This window comes from Capsicum annuum, chromosome 1 (genome assembly GCF_002878395.1).
Source record: "Capsicum annuum cultivar UCD-10X-F1 chromosome 1, UCD10Xv1.1, whole genome shotgun sequence".
Taxonomy (NCBI): Eukaryota; Viridiplantae; Streptophyta; class Magnoliopsida; order Solanales; family Solanaceae; genus Capsicum; species Capsicum annuum.
In genome coordinates this window covers 17974218-17987178 of record NC_061111.1, presented here as the reverse complement: position 1 = coordinate 17987178, position 12961 = coordinate 17974218, and positions in this window count along the sequence as shown.

The window sequence follows — 12961 nt, the reverse complement described above, 5'->3', positions numbered from 1 at the left end:
ACGACGAAAATGCTAAGAAACTTCTAGAAATCGATGCGTTGGCCTCTCCAACGGTTCAATCCCTCGTTTCTCGAATAATATTGTACGATTTCGTACGTATTTGGCTGATTTCCATTGGTTTGGGGGAAAATTCGTTTTACCGTATTTTAATTGGTCCACCCATTGCAATCCCTCGGAAGAAATCCAAAAAATAGGTACGAATTGAAGACGAAAACGGGCTGTGGGGGAGGGGTTTTCGAATTTCAAATTCAAATATCCTTCTTTCAAATCACAAAAAGGACCCCAACTCAGTCTTCTATAAAAAGACCTCTTGGGTCACTGTTTGGGGGGATTTTTTTTCTCTCTTCTTCCCTCCTGGGTTCGAAATTTCGGGTTGAGAATTCGGGAGTTTTCAGAGAAATGCTGAGAAAGAGAAAGAGTTGGAACATTTTCTGAGAGAAAATTCCGGTTCAGAATTACTGAGGGAGAAAGAAAAGAGGGAGACTTTTTGGAGAAAACTCAGTCTTTCAATAGAAATTCTGTTCCTTCTTGGAGAGTTCATCGGCTAGGAAAGAAATTCCGAGTTGACGACAATATTCTCTGGTGGTGGCAAATCCGACGTTAGTTCGAAATTCTTATTTTGCTGCTCAATATCCGGTTAGTCTACGAATCTCCCTTATTTGTACAGTTGCAATGTAATAGTAGTAGTGGTAGTTTAGGAGTGGAATTCGGTGCTTGGTTGTGGTGTTAAGCTGGCTGCTACTTATACGTTGCTCTGTGTATATGATGGGGTGATGCGTGAATACGCGGTGATGCTGTCTTTATTTTAGTTAAATAAAAATGAAGGAGGTCCTCATTGCTGAATGTTTGTTGCGTTCCTCTGTGTCTATGCTGTCTTTATGGTTTTTCTGTTTTGTTGGTTCTTTTAGTTATTATGTGGCCTAACCTGCGGCTTTGATCATTTTTATAGCTAATGTTATAGATGCTTGCATATTGTTTAAAGAAGATTTATGCCTGCCTTGTTTTAAAAGGATAAAAGATGCCGCTTAGTTTATTTATTGTGTCTAAGTTACCTAAATGAAGTCTTTCCTTCTATTTTCATCGACTCTTATAGTTATTGGCTTTGCTCAACCTTGCTATATTGGTGTTTTTCGGTCCCGAGCTCTTCATCATGATTCGAATAAAATTTGGGTAAACTAGCTATCTTGGTGATATCTGATTAAGAAGTAAAAAGAGTTGTCTATTCTTGTTTTGAGTTTAAAATGTGAAGTCCACTTGCCTAATATCTCGGTTGTCTCTGGGTCGTCCCTAATTTTATCACTACTGCCTCAATACACGTATAAGGAGCTTAATGGTATGCCTATCTTGTGAAACACTCAATTTGTTCCATCTCAAAAGTGCGTTAAACCTTTTCATTTAAATCTTATTTTGACATGTTATTTTGAACCTGCTTCCATCTTCATAAAAGGTGTTCAACGTTGAAATTTTTATTTTCTATTTGGTGTGTGATGGTTTACAGTGCCTTAGTTGTCAAACTTGCGCATAGAGTCCTCTGTTCTTTCTAGTTCAATCCGATTAGTTGAGGTGCTTTGATTGTAAAGATCCATATGCTTTATTAAACCTTCTTCAAATGAAATGCGTTATAATTACTTTCTTCTTACCCAATCAATGACTCTTATCACATTCTGAATTAGTTGGGTTTTAATCTTCCTGTTTTGATTCATTTTTGTTGTCTCATTCTGTTCGAATAGTAGTTCTCTAGTGTGTCGCGCGAATTTAATGTTTCTTTTGTTAATTGGTTTAATTCATGTGCTGACTGTTAGCCTGTTCGATTAAACGAGAAAAATCGTAGCTTTGTGACTTTGCCGGTTTAATTTAAGCTAGAATTGTCTTTCCAATTGTATGGCTTATCATATTGAACGTGTCCATTTTCTTGGCGTCTCTATATTCAGTTACTGTCTCCTATTTATTTTTGTATTATCACAATTGTTTGATCATCAACCAACTTGTTATATTATTTATCCATGTAGCATTTCATAGTTGGGATGCATATTAATTTCTTTCCTTTCCTCCTCCTTTTGGATGTGAATTCGTTGGAGTCCAAATGGACTCTTTGCATTCCCTAATGGGCCAATAAGGCCCATCCGTTGAGTCAAGCCGAAAAGAGAGTAAGTTTACATGGAGCATGAATACGAAAAGTCGAACGAAGAAGAAAAATGAATTAAAGTCCTACGGTTGAAGCGGCTAAGAGACTCAAAAATCTCATTTGTTGTTTTATTTAGTTAAGTATCGTTGTCTTTATTTATTTTGTTTATTTATTTATTCATTCGTTTATTCGGGCCACAAAGCCAAAGTTGTATTTAATACAGGTGGAACAAGATTCAAGCCAAAGCCTCGAAAACTAGATTAGGACAGGTGAAACGGGTCAAAGACCCATTTAGACTAGGACAGGTTTTGTTGGTTTGGGCCCAATGGCCTAAATCATTTACTTTCTCCTCCCTTTCCCCGTTTATGTGTTTACTTACTTATTTCATTTGTGTAGACTTAGTTAAAATCCCTGTTAAGTCGTCTAAAATTGTTTTACACAAATCCTTTCTAAAAATCAATCACTTTTCAATAATTTAATCTTTTAGAAGTTAATCAAAGATGTTTTCAAACAATTCGGATAATCGCAAGTTAGCGGACGTTTTAGGTGCATAACATCTTCCTAAAACGTTAATAGGAGCCGCTTATTCAGAATCTCTAACTTAAACGATTTTCTGTTTTGAATCATTTAAAATATCTTATAAAGGTTTTTTAATTTTTTTTCAAAATTAAGTGATGGCTCTTCTCAAACGTTAAAATTTCTCTGCAAAACAATTAGCTGAGAGCAGTATTAAGTCAATTTAACATAATATAAGTGAAACACATGGGCGTAACATAACAAAAAGGACTTCAACCACTGTTGGAAAGATATTGGCTCAACTCTTGGTTTTAATTCTATGCTAAAGGGCATACTCTATAATTCTGATTTTACCCACGGGTTATATGGGTCCGCCTTTGACTCGGCAGCCAAGCCCTTAATCAAGTTTGCCGCAAGGGCTGGAGTTTCTAATTTCTACTATGCCACAAGACCGTCGTCAGCATACTATCTCTTGCTTTAGGGCAAAATAAAACTCCTGTCGGCAAAATGCAATTTTGGGCAATGAGGTATCGAAACTCGTGCCTTCTTTGGGTAACAATTTAACTCTCTTTAAGTATAATTTTAGCCTTTTAAAAACATAGTTCATGCTTATAAACAGCTATTTTTTTATTCTGTTAAGAGCATATCATAATAGGGTATCATCATACCCAGACTTGCAAGTTATTCATCTCATACCACATTATATCTGTAGCCCTTCTTATTTAAAAACACATTAATGACTACCAACCGATTTAAACATTTGAAAATTCCTATATCAAATAACATATGAAATTTATGCAAGACACTCTCCTTTTCATACTAAAACATACAGTGGTCAATTCTTACATAAGATATATGAAATCTTCTATTTAACACAACTGAACAAATTGGAAGTAAGGAAAGTACCCTCTCTTGAAATTCAAAAGAACATACCAATTCAACATGAATAGTAAAACCTTTAACCCAAGCTTTTAATCATGCAGTTGAACAACCCACAATATGTATAAATAATGGATTTCACAATAAGAGAAGAAATTTTGTAAGGCATGCTCTTGTATCAATTTTCAAAAACTCAAAACCCATGTATAAATAAAAGTAAGTCAAGTTTATGGAGAAATTTTGTGAGAAACACCTGCTTTCATAAGGATGGGTTCATAATACATTCCCTTCAAACGATTTTAGAAACCCTTTTTCATATATACATAATCATATATTCTTAAAACTTGTTAAAAATGATAAATTAAGTCCATAAGGTTTAGGATAGTCCCACATAACTTTTCGATGAATAAAAATTCGAGATTTCTTAATCTATGCCATGAAAGCATGAGTTTTTGAAAGAAACCCTAATTTTTCTCTCTTGAGAGTGGAGAGGAGAAGGAGCAATGAGAAACTGACGTATAATGGGCAAATAGCGTTTAAAGTGTATTTTAAATCGTGGGAGTAAGGTTTGAAGCGAGGAAAACATCAAAATACCCGTAAAGAAACTGAATAAAAATTATCATAATTTTTAATTGATGACGTAGGTGATAGCTTATCACCTAGTTGATGACTTATCAGCCTAGTCGTTACCCTCTGGTTGGACTTGGACACTTTCTGGTTAAGGGTGACGACTTAGTTGATAGCTTATCACTTAGGTGATGGCTTATCAACCTAATCGTCACCTTTCCTAAGTGATTTAAGGTATTTTCTGTTAGTGCTGACGACTAAGTTGATAGCTCGTCACTTAGTTGACAGCTTATCAACTCAAGTCGTGACCTTCTCTCAGACAATCACTCCGAGGTAGAAATGAGCGTAACTTTGTACTCCGATATCGGATTAAAGTGAAACTAGATGCATTGGAAAGAAGACTCAAAGATCTTTCATTTGACATATTGTATGTCACCTAACTCGTTATATTCTAGGAGTAATATTCATTGGAAGTTGACCCAAGTTGAAACATTCACTAAAACTCAATCAGTAGAAAAATTCTCAACTCGTTTTTGAGTTAGGAGATTTTTATGATCTCATTCGACCTTCAAATATGTTACCACACTTTAGATTTGATCATTACACTTACATTAACATAGAATTATTGGATTTTGGTCTATACAAGTAGGAACGACGGTTCAAATTCTAGCAAAAAAATGTGGGGTGTTACATAGTACCATTAACATTAGTCCCCTTTTTGTCCATTTAAAACCCGACCTATCCCATCTTCAAATTATTAAAGATACATCTTAGAGGTATTGTATATGATTTTTCCTCTTTATTTACAGATTTAGTTTTCCGTTTTTAGCATATTCATAACTGGAAAGATTTTTATTTATGTTGATTGATTGTACAAATCTCTTTCCTGATCCTTATGGATCCAACCTCTTGCATAAATACCTTACTCATTATTCATAAAAACATCAACAATCTCTTCTGTAAATTACTTTATGATATCATAGTTATTGTGTTTCACAGCCAACAAGTTTTCTGGGCAGTAACTTTGTTTTTTCGGCAGCCATGGCTCCCTCAAATGGCACCTTTAATTCTCACACAACCCCAACAAACCAAACCCCGACACATGAAAATCAAACTACTCCATCGAATAACTATCAAACCATTCCTTCTCCACAAAATATTGTGGCATCTTCTAACATCATCTCTTTGAACAACAATGACCGAACAAGCCCCATTGAAACTCACCACCATTAATTACCAATCTCGTTAATATCAGTGGAAAACACTTCTTACTGCCTATGATTTTCTTTCATTCATAAATGAACCACCATCCACCACATCTACCTCTAATTATAAACGGCAAGTCCATCTAATTAGAAGTGCCATGGTTGCATTTCTTTCACAAAAAATTATACCCTTTGTTACGGATGATAAAACTTCTTTTGCGCTTTGGCAAAATCTCGTCAAGACCTATGCCAAGCCATCGCGTGCTCATATAATGAGCATGAGAGAAGAATTGAATATTATTCAAAAGAAAAATCTCTCTATCACTGTGTATTTGCAGAAAATCAAAGAGATATGTGCCAAGTTCGATTAAGTTGGTGTTCATATTTTCAGTGATGAAGTTTTTCTTCATGCCACACATGTCCTTCCTTCAGAGTATGATAACATTGCCTCTGCACTTCGTGCTCGTGAAAAAACCATAACCTTTTCAGAGCTTCATGAAAAGTTGATTGACTTTGAAGCTTATTTGACTCGTCGTTCATCACAAACTGTAGTGCTAATCATGGTGAACTTTGCTACTAAACCTCCTGCATCCACTAACCAGAATTATAATTGAAATACCAATAACTCACGTTCCAATCTAAGGAATTTCCCTCCTTCCAATAGGAATGGAAATGGCTGCAATCAAGGAGGCCATTCTGGTGGCCAAAACAATCGACCCAGGGTCAGTTGTCAATTATGAGACAAACGTAGCCACCATGTTAAGCAATGCAGAAAATTACTTTCCATTCTTTCTGCTGTTATAGGTACCAAATCTAGTGGTTCTTCTAGTAACTTCAACCGATTCGGTGATCAGCAGCCCAAAGCCAACTTTGCTTCACAGTCTACCAACACGGATCTAAATTGGCTTGTTGATTCTGGTGCCTCGCACCATGTTACACAAGACTTATAAAACCTTTCTCTTCACTTTGAATATGATGGTACTGAGAATGTCATGCTTGGCGATGGTAAATTTTACAAGATTACCCATACAGGATCTACTCTTCTACCCTCTTTATCTACCCCTTTCAATTTAACTAATGTTTTATATGTGCCTCATATGAAAAAAAATCTCATATCTATTTATAAATTGTGTTATGATAATCATGTCTCTATTAAGTTCTCACCTTACTCATTTTTTGTGAAGTATTATTGTATGGGGACACCACTGGTAGCAGGGAAGCCTAATGGTGATGTATACTCATGGCCATCCAAGTCAACCCTACAAGCTATATCTAATTCTCAAGCCAACACTACTGCTCCCACTGGCGTCGACGTCTCAGGATCCCTCCACTCCTACTCTTCATCATATTTTGAAGTTTTTGAATATTTCTTCATCTTTAGAGAAAAATTCTTTTTACAATTCTTGTAAATGCAATAAAATGCATAAGACTCCTTTTTATAAATCCTCGATACAAAGTTCTTCTCCTTTGGAATATAATTATTCGAATGTTTGGGGTGGTGCACCAGAAGTGTCTATTGATGATTTTCAATAGTACTTAATATTTGTGGATCATTATATGGAATATATCTGGTTGTTTCCTCTAAAGAGAAAATCTGATGTTTCAATTGTGTTTCCAAAATTCAAACGAATTGTTAAGAAATTATTTCAAAAGCCCATAATATGCTTTTACTCTAAAAACGGTAGAGAATTTCTTCATCTCTGTTCATTCTTTGGAGAGAATAGGATATCCCATTTTCTCATTCCTTTCTACACACCTGAACATAGGCTACTGCCGAGTGTCGTCATCGCTATGTTGTGGAGATAGATATCATATTATTACATAATATATATCTTCCTCTATGGTTTTGGTCTTATGCTTTCACTACTACTGCCTACTTAATTAACAGGTTGCCCATCCAAACTTTAAATAGTGATTCACCTTATTTTAGATTATATGGTACTCCAGCAGACTATGACAAACTCTGGGACTTTAGTTGTTAATGTTATCTATGGTTGCGCTCTTATAATAAGAATAAATTACAACCTCACTCTACTCCTTGTCTTTTCTTAGGCTATTCACAAAATTAGAGTGCTTATAAGTGTTATGATCCTGTAAAGTATCATCTTTATTTATCTCGTCATGTTGATTTTCTGGAACACTCTTTTCCTTATATGTCTCTTAAACTAATAGAAAGTAGGCCACAAAATGACATTATTGACTCTTGGGTTCCCGACCACTTTGTAATTCCTCGTACACGTGGCCAACCTTCATCTATCACCTTTCCTACACCGACCCTTGGTCCCACATCTTCCAGTGGTGATTCTGGCAATGCTTCTTTATCAAACGAGACTGTGAATTCATCCAATATTCACTAATTAGGTATGTCTCTTTCTCCTTCTTCATTCTCTATTAGTTCTACCTCTTTACCTTCTTTACCTAATAACACCAATATGTCAGATCAAAATCTGATTATTCAACCCTCTCATCCCATGACTACTCGGTCAAAGAATAACATTCATAAACTCGTTCAGAAATTATGCCTAAGTGTTACTGTTTATGATGATGCTAATGTTAACGTATCCCTGAACTCACCATTAACCAAACTATCTCCAACAACCAAAACCTCTTCCAAAATAATATAACCCTCTTTCTTACCTGAGATGATAGAACCTCGTACTGTTCATCAAGCCTTAAAAGATCCAAATTGATGTGCTGATATGAACACAAAGGTTTTAACATTGCAAAGTCAAGACACTTGGTCTCTTGTGCCATCTGTTTCTCATGCCAAACTAGTGGGTTGCAAATGGGTATTTCGTGTTAAGTATAATTCGGATGGCAGCATTGGACGTTATAAAGATCGATTGGTTGCTAAAGGTTATCTTCAACGACCTGGTGTGGATTAATTTGAGACATACTCTCTTGTTGCCAAACATACTACAGTGAGGGTTGTTCTTTCTCTCGCAGTTTCTAAAGACTGACCACTTAGGCAATTGGATGTTAATAATGCATTTCTATATGGGCATCTATTTGAAGAATTTTACATGTCTCAACCACCTGTATTTGTCAATGAGAAGTTTTCTAGTCATATTTGTCGATCACACAAGGCTATATATGGCTTGAAGCAGGCTCCACGTGCCTGATATGATGAACTGAAAACTTATCTTGTGTCTCTTGGCTTTCATCGCTCTCAGTATGATCATTGTCTTTTTATTTGTGCAAAACTTAGAGTTATTATCTATCTTGTTGTTTATGTTGACGATCTTATAATTACTGGTAATTAGTCATACCATGTTTAAGAATTTAGCAAGCAACTTGGTACTCGGTTCTCCATAAAAGATCTTGGTGATCTGAATTTTTTCTTGGGTGTTGAAGTCATTCGGTCCCTTATTGGTCTATTTCTTAACCAACAAAAATATATATGTGAACTACATAAAAGAACCAACATGGCAGATGCAAAACCAGTGAGAACACCTACGACTTGTGGTTCATGTCTAGGTTTTAAAGATGGTTCTCCTCTTGAAGATCCCACACAATACAAGAATATAGTTGGAAGCTTGCAGTACTTGCAGTTTACTCGCTCAGATGTTGCTTTTATAGTAAACAAGTTATTTCAGTTTATAAGTTGTCCCACGAAAACTCATTGGACCATGGTAAAATGTGTCTTGCACTATCTAGTTGGGACTTCGGATCGTAGTTTATTTCTTTAAAAAAACACTTCTCTCTTGCTTCATGCATTTTCTGACTCTGATTGGGCTGGTGATTGCGATGTTTGCTCGTCTACCACAGGCTATGTTATGTTTCTTGGCAGTCATCAAATCTCATGGAGTTATAAGAAATAATGAGTTGTAGCTCGCATTTCAATAGAGGAAAAATATAGGGTTATTGCCTCTAATATTTCTGAACTTTGATGGGTGTGTAACCTTCTTAAGGAGTTATCGAGTACTCCAGCTCAGCCACGATTCATCTACTGCGACAATCTTGGTGCTACATATGTTTGTGCTAACCTTGTGTTCCACTCTCGCATGAAACACCTTAAACTTGATTATTATTTCCATAAATTAGTCCAACAAGGTCTCCTTCGGGTTTCACATGTTTCATCGAAGGACCAACTAGTTGATATGCTCACAAATCTCTTCCCAGCAGTTCTTTTGAGTTGTTACGTTCCAAGATTGGTATCTCTACCTACCATCTTACAGGGTCATATTAGAGATATATCTTAGAGGAATTGTGAATGATTTTCCCTCTTTATTTACAGATTTAGTTTTTCATTTTTAGCATATACATAACGGTAAAGATTCTCATTTATGTTGATTTATTGTATCGATCTCTTTCCTGATCCTTATGGATTCACCCTCTTGTATTACCTTACTCATTATTAATACAAACATCAACTATCTCTGTTGTAAATTGCTTTACAAATAACCCGACCCAAGAGGCAAAAGTAAAGATATATCGTTGTTTTAAGCAGTAAACTCTCTTCTTCTTCTTCTTCTTCTTCCTTGTAATAGTTGTGAAGTAACAATAGCTAATTAAGTTTTCTACATACGATGTATGGACCCTATGGAAATGGACTGAAGACGACATTGCATGTAAGTTGGGAAATTCCTTTAATCGTATCTCAAAATAAGTTACCAATAGAATAATTTAACGATCTACGTGATCATTAAAGGAAATAAAGATGACTAGATAAAGCACTACATCAGTATGATTAGTCTTAAACAATAATGGAATACAAGTAACACAATTCCAACATGAATAGATGTTGGGTTCAATTAGTGTAAATGGAAAATGGTGGGAAAAAAATCTTGGAGGGAAAGTATACTCATTAAGGAAAGTATACTTCTCCCACATCGGTAGGAGAAAACAACTTTAGTGTGTTTTTATTGAGTAACACTTCCTCAAGTGGATAGTGAGACAAGAACCAAGAGGTGTCTTGCGCCGTCGTCGTCGTTGCTCACTCGGCTTCGGCTTCGAATTTGTCAAATGATCAATGAAATTAATTTTTTAGACAAATTTCATTGATTGGCCGTCACTTAGTTGACAATAAGGAGTGACGACTTGGCTTAGTCGTCAACCTTCGGCTTAGTCGTCAGCCTTCGGTAGTGTTGGTTGACGACTAGCCTGATGGCTTGGCCTAATCATCAGCCTTTGGCAGTGTTGTTGATGACTAGCCTGATGGCCTATCAACCGATTGACGACAATATTGACGGCAAGGTGAAGATGTTAACTTGAGGCAGTGGCTTGACGACTTGTTGATCACTTGTCTCTTGCTTCCAACCCATTTTAATGCAGAAATCCAATGGGAAAAAAATTCTCCATGAATGTGCATGAACATGCATGCTGAAATGCTGAAAGTTGCTTGAAAAGGACACAATTCGAGTAAAAGACACACTATTTCGGAAAAAAGTATGACTGTTCAGAAAAAACATAATGAACAGACATGACTATTCCGAAAATATACACCTTTCTGATGAACCATTGTCTCCTTTCCGAAGAGGCACTTCATGGCTATATAAACCTGCATTTTTTCACAGGTTTGGGACGAAAAAAATTCTCTGCAGTAAAACACTTCTTGTCTTCTTAAAATTCCGTGTGATCATCTCCCGTTGAGTGAGTTCGAGGAAAACATGAAAGTTTGAGGTACCACTATTTTCTGGTTGTGAAGCCATTTTATCCTGGGAGGAAAATTTCGCAACCTCGGGTACTTGAGGGGAGTTATTACCTTAAGGACACTTTGTGAATTCAAAGGACTTGGCTTATTCTGTTTCATCTTTTTTCCGAATAAAATAACACACTTCTTTGATAGTTCACATTAAACTTGTGTTGAAGGTGTTGGAAAACTTTATAAGTGTTCTTGAAAAGTCTTGAACTTGTGTTGAAGTTTAGTGAACTAACATACAGATTTTGTGTACCCAAAACAACAATAGATAAATGATGTCAAGCTGAAAAGTAGGGGTGGCTCAATAAATATGAGTGCCTAAAGCAAAACTTTAATGAGAGGCTTCAAAATTTTATTAAAAAATAAAATTATATATGGTGTTTATTGTATATAACATCATTTGAAGTTTGTTTTTCTAATTTCATATATACAAAATTTTAATTACTTTCTCCATTTTAATTTATATGATAATTTTTTCTTTTCGAAATTCAATTTCTTTGTCCACTAATTAACTAAGGTGATATTAAGTGAAGGATTTTTCATATGGACGTTGACATGAATTGTTCGAGTGGTGCTTTTTGTTTACCTGGCATGTTTGGTGTCATTTCATAAGATAGGGGCATTTTTGAGCAAAAAAATTAACGAATGAGTATATTTTAACCAAAAAATTAACGAAATATTTTTGCTCCATTTCAAATAGTTCAAATTTTTTTTATTTTTTTTTACCCTTTTCCATTGTAAATAATATTAGATTTCAATGAATTATCACAAGAAGAGTGACGGAACAACAGAGGCAAGAAATGTAAGGGAGGAAGAGAAAGTTTTCTTTCATATATTTCACGTATTCAAGTATCTTTTAAGTATATATAAGTGTATCCACAATATGACTTTTCATTCATCATGAGGATGAAATAAAGATAGACAGAGAATGCCATAAGGGATATATCATAGAGGAGAAGGGAGACAGACAGCATTGAGAATTTGAGGTCATGAGAAAGGTGGAACATCATATATATTAATATATTATTATATAGTGAAGAGTAGTGGGAAAATTAAATGTCCGAGTACGTATTATTTTTTATCAACAATTTATTCGACTTCACTATTACCATTTAATTAAACAAGTATTATCCAAAAGGGATTTGCTTTTATTAACTACAACAAAAATGTAAAACTGATTATTTTATGCTAACAAGTGATCTTGGACAAGTATGGGATTAAATCAGTGAAATGAGAAATTTAGGGTCGTGACCTACTATTCTGTGGAGTATGCATCTGAATTTACGTAATGATTTATATATTTTACTGATTAACAAGATTAGAATCATATTACGATTAAGAATTTTTCAGTCCTTGATCACTCATATTACTTTCATATATATATCATCTGAATTTATATATATATATATATATATATCATCTGAATTTACGTAATGATTTATATATTTTACTGATTAACAGGATTAGAATCATATTACGATTAAGAATTTTTCAGTCCTTGATCACTCATATTACTTTCATATATATATATATATATATATATATATAGGGTTAGGAAACTTAACACGAATGCATTTACAACTCATGTATATCATCAAACAGGGCAACTTAGGCATATGTTTGTCCTAAGTGCAATTTCACCTCCCAATGCTCAAAGGTTAAGATCTTACTCTATTTAACCTTATTGCTACTTTGAATTTCCACTTTCGGATTCAGTTCATATTTCATATATAGGAAGTAAACGATACCACTAAATATAGATGTTGGTATGTGCCAAATATCATGAGACACAAAATAGAGTTTTTTTCCTTATCGCTACACGCTATTTCTGTCACTAAAAAATAATTCTTCTAGAATGAATTAGGAAAAATAAATTAAAAAAAAAAACAAAAAAAAACGAAAAGTTCCATTGAAGGATCTCAGTGTAGATGAAACCATGGAATATTTAGAAATTTGAGACACCCCAACCCTATGCACTTACACAGCTCTCTATTTCAGGAGGTGGGACATGAATTTTGATTCTGCTCC